The 10,522-nt window shown below is 41.8% G+C and overlaps 1 non-coding gene across 1 annotated transcript; it reads right to left on the bottom strand.

Moving 5' to 3' along the window:
- Nucleotides 1-2,190: 2,190 nt before the first annotated feature.
- On the bottom strand, nucleotides 2,191-2,263 carry TRNAR-CCU (transfer RNA arginine (anticodon CCU)). The gene has a single exon. It is a non-coding gene; the product is annotated as a tRNA-Arg (tRNA).
- Nucleotides 2,264-10,522: the final 8,259 nt, after the last annotated feature.

Below are 10,522 nucleotides of genomic sequence, written 5' to 3'. Positions count from 1 at the left end.
GAGTGCTGATTCTGTGATAGACATGTTACATGTACTATCGCAGTACTCAAAAATTTGTATTGAATCTTCTTTAATTTTGTCCTTAATGTTAAGAAATGTGTGTGTGCTAAATCACTTCAGTCATGTCCGACTCTTTGTGACCCCCATGGACTGCAGCTCTCCAGGCTCCTCTGTCCACGGGATTCTCCAGGCAAGAATACTGGAGTGCATAGCTGTGTCCTCCTCCAGGGGAACTTATAGACCCAGGGATTAAACCAGCGTCTCCTGTGGCTCCTGCATTGCAGGCAGATTCTTTACCACTGAGCCACTGGGAAGCCCTGCTAGGAGATAGACAATATTATCAATCCCTTTTTACAGAGGAGGGGCTAAGGGATCATCTGCCATCTACTACCCATTTCTTTCTTCCCAGTCACAGCAAACACCATTGAGTTGCCTCTGCTCCCTGTCTCCTGAGAGCTACTCCAGCCAGGCTCTTGTCTCCATCATTTATAACACCTGCTCCAGTGAAGTCACCAATAAGCTTCCCATTCCCAATCCACAGGTCAATTCTCAGTCACAATCGTCCTTGACCCGTCAGCAGCACTGAAGACGGTGGATACGCTTCCCTCCTTAGCTTTCAGGGCACCTCACTGTCTTGCTTTTCCTCCAGTTTCACTAATCCTTAGCTTCTGCTGGCTATGTCCTATCTCTGATGCAGTGGGGCCTCTGGACTCAGTCCTTAAAGCTCTTCCCTATCTCCACTCCCTTTTCGGGTAGTCTCATCGAGTCTCATGGCCATGACTCCCAGACTTCTCCCTCAAGCTTCAGATTTGTGTTCCTACTCAATATCACCTCCACCAGGATTTCTAATAGACATCTCCATGTGTCCAAAACACTGTTTCTGATCTTTCCCCACAATAAACAAGTAAGAAAGAATGAAACCTGCTCCAAACTCTACCTTTCACAGATGGAGGCCATAACTATACCTTTCAGCAGATGGAGACAAGATTTCCATCCTTCTGGTTGTTCAGGCCAAAAACCTTGGAGTCATTTTGACATCTTATTTTTCTCAATCACCATACCCTATCTGTCATGAAATCATGATGGATCCACCTTCAGAATATACTGAGAATTCAACCATTCCTCACCCCCTCCACTGTCATCTCTCTTTTCCTTGATCTTGCCAGGAATACCTCTGTCTACAACAGGAAGCCCTATGGTTAATTTCCTTACCTCTTTGTCCAAATGTCACCTTCTCAATAAGACTCACCCTGACCACTCTATTTAATACTACAACCTGCACCCTCCCCCCAGCAACCCAATGCCCAAGTACCCTTCCCAGCTTTTTATTTAGTCCATGACACTATCTACCTTCTAACACATCACATAACTTAGTTGTTTATTATGTTAATTGTTTGTTGTCTATCCCCCACTATTAGAATGTCAGTTCAGGAAAGCATGGATTTTCATCTGTTTTATTTGCTACTGTACACTCAAGCACTGAGTACAGAACCTTGCCTATAGCAGGCCCCATGGTTTTTTGTTGGGTTGCATCAAACAGCTTAAGTATCTTGCCAAGGGTTGGTGACATAGTGACAGGTCTAGCATTTAAACCTCAGCCTCTCTGATACTATAATGACTCTATTCTACTGCTTTCCATTATAGCCTGTGGCAGTGGGTCTCAGCAGGTGTGCCCTGTACCCCTCGGGTGAGTCAAGAAAGAGAAGTACTTTTACTATGTCCAAACATGCAAAATGATATGATGATGGCTATCATAAAGAATATTGTGCTGAGTAGACCATGGAATATAGAATAGATTGGAGTTCAACCTGCAAGGGAGGAAGAGGCAAAGGGCAACATCAAACAGCATCAAATGAATGTCACAGAACAACATCACCAATGTCCAGAAAGACAGCAAATTCATGTGCCTCATGGGCATAGAGGTGAGGGTGGTCAGAATAGTGAATTTTTCTACTAAAACCGTGACACAGGATTGGTGTGTGTTGATAAACATGAGAATAAATGTAGCCACGCTATTCTAGGCCCTGTAAGGCATTGTTTTAGTGCAGTAGAGACCATCTTATTATTATTTTAAATATTTATTTGGCTGTGCCAGGTCATGTTTGCAACATGCAGAATCTTCCATCTTCATTGTAGGTGGGATCTTTAGTTGGGGCATGTGAATTCATAGTTGTGGCATGTGGGGTCTAGTTCCCTGACCAGGGATTGAACCTGAGCCCCCTGCATTAGGAGCACAGAGTCTTAGCCACTGGACCACCAGGGAAGACCCAGGATCACTTTATTATTATTGACTTGTTTAGTAAACTTTCAAAAGCCCTTCAAGCTTGCTGCCAAAAATTCTAGTATTCAAAAGTGTGTCATATCTCAATAAAAGTGTTTTTTAAAAAGCATGCCGAGATGATATGGGGAGGCTGGTGGGAGGGGGGTTCAGGGTTGGGAACTCATGTACACCTGTGGTGGATTCATGTCAATGTATGGCAAAACCAATACAGTATTGTAAAGTAAAAAAATAAAATTTAAATTAAAAAATAAATAAATAAAAAGCATGCCATAGATTTTTAAAAAGATTGTTGAGAACCCTTGCAATCAGGTTAAGTTTCACTGGCTTTAACCACTCTCCCTCTGTGTAAGCAAAGCAGGGCAGTATACCTTTTTCTTGCTTTTATTTTGAAATTTTAAATATAATCAGAGGGGGGACATCCCTGGTGGTCATCCAATGGTTAAGACTTTGCCTTCCAATACAGGGGTGTGGGTTCAGTCCCTAGTCAGGGAGCTAAGATCTCACATGCCTAAAGACCAAAAAACCAAAATATGAAATAAAGAAACAGTATTGCAACAAATTCAATGAAGATTTTAAATATGGTTCACATCAAAAAATCTTTAAAAGAAATTTTTTTAATTAAAAAATTAAAAAAAAAATACAAATAAGCAGAGTGATTTCCCTGGTGGCTCAGTGGTTAAGGTCTTCCCTGCTGGCTCAGTTGGTAAAGAGTCTATCCACAACGCAGGAGACCCAGGTTCAATCCCTGGGTCAGGAAGATCCCCTGGAGAAGAAAATGGCAACCCACTCCAGTATTCTTGCCTGAAGAATTCCATGGACAGAGGAGCCTGGTGGGCTACAGTCCATGGGGGTCACAAAGAGCTGGACATGACTGAGTGGCTAACACTTCCACTTTCCAGTGGTTAAGACTCCATGCTTCCATTGCAGGGGACAGGGGTTCAATTCCTGGTCAGGGAACTGAATTCAATTCCTGGGCAGATCCCGCATGCTGTGTGGTTCAGAAAAAAAAGCTGAAACCATATGATGGAGATGAATTCATTTAAGATGCAGACAACAAGAACAAAACAAGTGAGAATTCTCTGATATGCAGGGTTCAGGGAAAGGAGTACAGGGCTTGGGAGACCTGAGTCTAGTCTAAGCTTTACAACTGGGAGTGCAGCTTTGGCCAACTCATTTCTCTTCTCAGAGCCTCAGTTTCTTCCTCCGTAAATAAGTGATGATGATGATGAGGGGCAATCCTAGATGACCTGCAGACTCTCCCCCAGCTTTGATCCTGTGTGTGTCCATTATTCTGTGTTGGAGATAAAGGTGTTGCTTGAAACAGAGTCTTCAAGAGATTAGAAAGTATTTAGATGTATTTCTTTGTCTCTGTATTTAGTTAGTGCCTTGCTGCTGCTGCTGCTGCTGCTGCTGCTGCTAAGTCGCTTCAGTCGTGTCCAACTCTGTGCGACCCCAGAGACGGCAGCCCACCAGGCTCCCCCGTCCCTGGGATTCTCCAGGCAAGAACGTTGGAGTGGGTTGCCATTTCCTTCTCCAATGCATGAAAGTGAAAAGTGAAAGGGAAGTCGCTCAGTCGTTAGTGCCTTAGGTGCAGAAGATTGAGCTAATCAAACACATCTCATGACACATTTATCATCACTCTTGTCTTGCTGACTTTATTTGTCTGGCTTATCCCCACATTTTGGATCTTCCCGTGTGGCTCAGCTGGTAAAGAATCTGCCTGCAATGTGGGAGACCTGGGTTCGATCCCTGGGTTGGGAAGATCCCCTGGAGGGGAGCATGACAACCCATTCCAGTATTCTTGCCTGGAGAATCCCCATGGACACAGGACTACATGTAGCCCCCCATGGACTGGCAGGCTTACAGTCCATGGGGTCACAAACAGTCGGACATGACTGAGCAACTAAGCACAGCACATCCCCACATCTCATTCACACACTCCTTCCTCCCTCATTGGCCACCATTCTCTTCTGATTAATTTACTATATTTTTGTTGGTATGTATTCTTATAAAATGTGTATTATCATTTTCAGTGAATGTCTTTTTCATTTCTGTAAATGGTATTACAGTACATATTATTCTTTCTTGCTTTTTTTTTAACCCATCAGTATTTTCAAATTCTATACATGCTGCTCTATTTAAATCTAATCCCTTGCTTCTAATCACTGAAAATGACTCCCAAACGTTGTGTCCACCACATTTTGCTGCTCCACTCTCCGGGTGATGAATGCCAGATTGTTTCCAACTCCCTGTCACCATAAATAATGCTGCAATAAGAGGCATTCCAATTTAGAGAAGAATTGTAGATGAAGGTGAGAATAAGAAAGGCAGCTGCTTCTGAACTGTGACTAGAATGCTAGTTAGGTCTTTTCTTCAACAGGCTATAAAGCCTCAGGTGATGGAATTCAATGCAAATACTTCCTCCAGGGCAGTAATCAGGATCTGAGTTCTTGTGGCACCAAGTCATTATGTTAGCAGGTTTCTTTCACTGAACAGCTGTTTGAATCTATTAACCCAGTTAGTCAGAGATTTTGACATTGAAGAGACCTCTACCTCTACCTTTACCTCTACCCTCACTCCCAAGAGATGAGCCCACACCATTCCCCATCCCCCAGTGATGCAAGACCATGGTCTTTGACTTCAAGTGGCTCTTGAAGGAGGTGAACAAATTCTTCTGTTTCCTTACTCAGCGCTTCCTCCCGTTCTCTAGAGCAGCTATTACAAACCTTCTCGATTTTATCACTTCTCCCCGTACTCTCAGCAGGTTACATCACCTTGTACTTCAGAAATAAAATAGAAGCCACTGGATGAGAATTCCCTTCGATTCCTATTACCAAATCTATAATTTGCCTGCATCTACTCCCATCCTTTCTTCTTATTATAATAGAATGCTCCCTCTCTGTCTAGGAGGAATCCTTCCATCTGGGCTGTGGATCCCATCCTCTCTTTCCATGCTCTTTGGGTTAAATTGTATTCTCTCAATATTTCAATCTCTCCCTCTCACTATTTCAATCTCTATACTTCTACTAGCCACTTCTCATCACCACGCAAATGTGTTCAAGTCTTTCTGATTTTAATACTATATTTTAAAAAAACTCTTATGATTTGGATTCCTTTTATTACTTTTTCTTCTCTGATTGCTATAGCTAGGACTTCCAGAACTGTGTTGAATAATAGGGGGAAAGTGGACATCCTTGTCTTGCTCCTGATCTTAGGGGAATGCTTTCCACTTTTCACCACTGAGAATAATGTTTGCTATAGGCTTATCATATATGGCCTTTACTATGCTGGAAGAAGAATGGAGCTGGAGGGATCAACCTGCCTGATTTCAGATTATACTACAAAGCTAAAGTCATCAAGACAGTATGGTACTGGCACAAAAAACAGAAATATAGACCAACAGGACAAGATAAAAAGCCCAGAAATTAACCCATGCACCTCTGGGTGCCTTATTTTTGACAAAGGAGGCAGGATAAACAATGGGGCAAAGAGAACCTCTTTAATAAATGGCACTGGGAAAACTGGACAGCTACATGTAAAAGAATGAAATTAGAACACTTCCTAACCCCATACACAAAGATAAACTCAAAATGGATTAAAGACCGAAACATAAGACTCAGTCAGTTGGTCAGTTCAATCGCTCAGTCGTGTCCAACTATTTGTGACCTCATGGACTGCAGCACACCAGGCCTCTTTGTCCATCACCAACACCTGGAGCTTATGCAAACTCATGTCCATTGAGTCGGTGATGCCATCCAACCATCTCGTCCTCTGTCATCCCCTTCTCCTCCTGCCCTCAATCATTCCCAGCATCAGGGTTTTTTCAAATGAGTCAGCTCTTCGCATCAGGTGGCCAAAGTATTGGGGTTTCAGCTTCAACATCAGTTCTTCTAATGAACATTCAAGACTGATTTCCTCGAGGATGGACTGATTGGACTCCTTGCAGTTCAAGGGATTCTCAAGAGTCTTCTCCAACACCACAGTTCAAAAGCATCTATTCTTCAGCACTCAGCTTTCTTTATAGTCCAAATCTCACATCCATACATGACTACTGGAAAAACCATAGCTTTGACTCACAGACCTTTGTTAGCAAAGTAATGTCTCTGCTTTTTAATATGCTGTCTAGGTTGGTCATAACTTTTCTTTCAAGGAGCAACCATCTTTTAATTTCATGGCTGCAGTCAACATCTGCAGTGATTTTGGAGGCCCCCAAAATAAAGTCTGCCAGTGTTTCCACTGTTTCCCCATCTATATGCCATGAAGCGATGGGACCAGATGCCATGATCTTAGTTTTCTCAGATCATCTTGAGTTTTAAGCTAACTTTTTCACTTTCCTCTTTCACTTTCATCAAATTGCCAGTCCAGGTTCGATGCATGATACTGGATGCTTGGGGCTGGTGCACTGAGACGACCCAGAGGGATGGTATGGGGAGGGAGGAGGGAGGGGGGTTCAGGATAGGGAACACATGTATATCCATGGTGGATTCATGTTGATGTATGGCAAAACCAATACAATATTGTAAAGTAATTAACCTCCAATTAAAATAAATAAATTTATATTTTAAAAAAAGAGGCTCTTTAGTTCTTTGCTTTCTGCCATAAGGGTGGTGTCATCTGCATATCTGAGGTTATTGATATTTCTCCTGGCAATCTTGATTCCAGCTTGTGCTTCTTCCAGCCCAGCGTTTCTCATGATATACTCTGCATAAGAGTTAAATAAGCGGGATGACAATATACAGCCTTGACGTAATCTTTTCACAATTTGGAACCAGTCTGTTGTTCCATGTCCAGTTCTAACTGTTGCTTCTTGACCCGCATACAGATTTCTCAAGAGGTCAGTCAGGTGGTCTGGTATTCCCATCTCTTGAAGTATTTTCCAGAGTTTGTTTTGATCCACATAGTCAAAGGCTTTAGCATAGTCAATAAAGCAGAAGTAGATGTTTTTCTGGAACTCTCTTGCTTTTTCAATGATCCAGCGGATGTTGGCAATTTGATCTCTGGTTCCTCTGCCTTTTCTAAACCCAGCTTGAACATCTGGAAGTTCATGGTTCACCTACTATTGAAGCCTGGCTTGGAGAATTTTGAGCATTATTTTGCTAGCTTGTGAGATGAGTGCATTGTGCGGTTGTTTAAGCATTCTTTGGCATTGCCTTTCTTTGGAACTGGAATGAAAACTGACCTTTTCCAGTCCTGTGGCCACTGCTGAGTTTTCCAAATTTGCTGGCATATTGAGTGCAACACTTTCGCAGCATCATCTTTCAGGATTTGAAATAGCTCAACTGGAATTCCATCACCTCCACTAGCTTTGTTCATAGTGATGCTTCCTAAGGCCTACTTGACTTTGCATTCCAGGATGTCTGGCTCTAGGTGAATGATCACACCATTATGATTATCTGGGTCATGAAGATTATTTTCATATAGTTCTGTGTATTCTTGCCACCTCTTCTTAATATCTTCTGCTTCTGTTAAGTCCATAACATTTCTGTCCTTTATTGAGCCCATCTTTGCATGAAATGTTCCCTTGGTATCTCTAATTTTCTTGAAGAGAGATCTAGTCTTTCCCATTCTGTTGTTTTCCTCTATTTCTTTGCATTGAATGCTGAAGAAGGCTTTCTTATCTCTTCTTGCTATTCTTTGGAACTCTGCATTCAGATGCTTATATCTTTCCTTTTCTCCTTTGCTTTCTACTTCTCTTCTTTTCACAGCTGTTTCTAAGGTCTCCTCAGACAACCATTCTTTTCTTTTTCTTGGGGATGGTCTTCATCCCTACCTCCAGTACAATGTCCAGTACAATGCCACGAACCTCCGTCCATAGTTCATGAGGCACTCTGTCTATCATATCTAGTCCCTTGAATCTATTTGCCACTTCCACTGTATAGTCATAAGGGATTTGATTTAGGTCATGCCTGAATGGTCTAGTGGTTTTCCCTACTTTCTTCAATTTAAGTCTGAATTTGCCAATAAGGAGCCACAGTCAGCTCCTGGTCTTGTTTTTGCTGACTGACTGTATAGAGCTTCTCCATCTTTGGCTGCAGAGAATATAATCAATCTGATTTCAGTATTGCCCATCTGGTGATGTCCATATGTAGGATCTTCTCTTGAGTTGTAGGAAAAGGGTGTTTGCTATGACCAGTGTGTTCTCTTGGCAAAACTCTATTAGCCTTTGCCCTGCCTCATTCTGTACTCCAAGGCCAAATTTGCCTGTTACTCCAGATATTTCTTGACTTCTTACTTTGGCATTCCTGTCCCCTATAATGAAAAGGACATCTTTTTTGGGGTGTTAATTCTAGAAGGTCTTGTAGGTCTTCATAGAACCATTCAACTTCAGCTTCTTCAGCATTACTGGTCGGGGCATAGACTTGGATTACCGTGATATTGAATGGTTTGCCTTGGAAATTAACAGAGATCATTCTGTCATTTTTGAGACTGCATCCAAGTACTACACTTCAGACCCTTTTGTTGGCTATGAGGGCTACTCCATTCTTCTTAGGGATTCTTGCCCACAGTAGTAGATGTAATGGTCATCTGAGTTAAATTCACCCATTCCAGTCCATTTTAGCTCGCTGATTCCTAAAATGTCAATGTTTACTCTTGCCATCTCCTGTTTGACCACTTCCAATTTGCCTTGATTCATGAACCTGACATTCCAGGTTCCTATGCAATATTGCTCTTTACAGCTTTGGACCTGGCTTCCATCACCAGTCACATCCACAACTGAGTGTTGTTTTTGCTTTGGCTCCATCTCTTCATTCTTTCTGGAGTTATTTCTCCAATGATCTCCAGTAGCGTGTTGGGCATCTACCGACCTGGGGAGTTCTGCTTTGAGTGTCCTATCTTTTTGCCTTTTCATACTGTTCATGAGGTTCTCAAGGCAAGTGGTTTGCCATTCCCTTCTCCAGTTGACCAAGTTTTGTCAGAACTCTCCACCATGATCTGTCCATCTTGGGTGGCCCTACACGACATGGCTTGTAGTTTCATTGAGTTAGACAAAGCTGAGGTCCACATGATCAGATTGGTTAGTTTTCTGTGATTGTTGTTTTCAGTCTGTTTGCCCTCTGGTGGAGAAGGATAAGAGGCTTATGGAAGCTTCCTGATGCGAGAGACTGACTGAGGGGGAAACTGGGTCATGTTCTGATGGGCAAGAAATATAAGACTAGGAACCATAAAACTCTTAGAGGAAAACATAGGCAGAACACTCGATGACATAAATCAAAGCTACATCCTCTGTTTCCCACCTCCTAGAGTAATGTAAATAAAAACAGAAGTAAACAAGTGGGACCTGATTAAACTTAAAAATTTTTTCACAGCAAAGAAAACTTGAAGCAAGGTGAAAAGACACCCCTCAGAATGGGAGAAAAGAATAACAAATGAAACAACTGACAAAGGATTAATTTCCAAAATATATAAGCAGCTCATGCAACTCAATGCCAGAAAAACAAACAACCCAATCAGAAAGTGGGGGAAAGACCTAAACAGACATTTCCCCAAAGAAGGCTTACAGATAGCTAACAAACATATGAAAAGATCCTCACCATCACTCATTATTAGAGAAATGAAAATAAAAACTACAATGAATCAGCCATGTCAATATATGGCAAAAACCACCACAATATTGTAAAGTAATTAGTCTCCAATTAAATTAATTAATTAATTTTAAAAACATGATCTTATAACAAAGCCTATCTTTAATAATCTGTATGAAATTCAAATAAATCACAGAATAATGATTGGAAGAGTAAAAAAAACCAAACAAACTACAATGAGATATCACCTCACACCAGTCAGAATGGCCATCATCAAAAGCCTACAAACTATAAATGCTGGAGAGGGTGTGGAGAAAAGTGAATACTCTTGCACTGTTGGTGGATATAAACTGATACAGCCTGATATATAAACTGATACAACTGATACTATGGAAGATGGTATGGAGATTCCTTCAAAAACTAGGAATAAAACCACCATATGACCCAGCAATCCCACTCCTAGGCATATACCCTGAGGAAACCAAAGTAAAAGAGACACATGTATCCCATTGTTCATTGCAGCGCTATTTACGATAGCTAGAACATGGAACCAACTTAGATGTCCATCAACAGATGAATGGATGAAGAAGTTGTGGTACATATACACAATGGACTATTCAGTTCAGTTCAGTTCAGTTCAGTCACTCAATCGTGTCCGACTCTTTGCAACCCCATGAATTGCAGCACGCCAGGCCTCCCTGTCCATCACCAACTCCCA

Source organism: Budorcas taxicolor, chromosome X (genome assembly GCF_023091745.1).
Source record: "Budorcas taxicolor isolate Tak-1 chromosome X, Takin1.1, whole genome shotgun sequence".
Classification (NCBI taxonomy): domain Eukaryota; kingdom Metazoa; phylum Chordata; class Mammalia; order Artiodactyla; family Bovidae; genus Budorcas; species Budorcas taxicolor.
The sequence above is the reverse complement of the archived record's forward strand: the minus strand, read 5'-3'. Positions and strand labels throughout refer to the sequence as shown.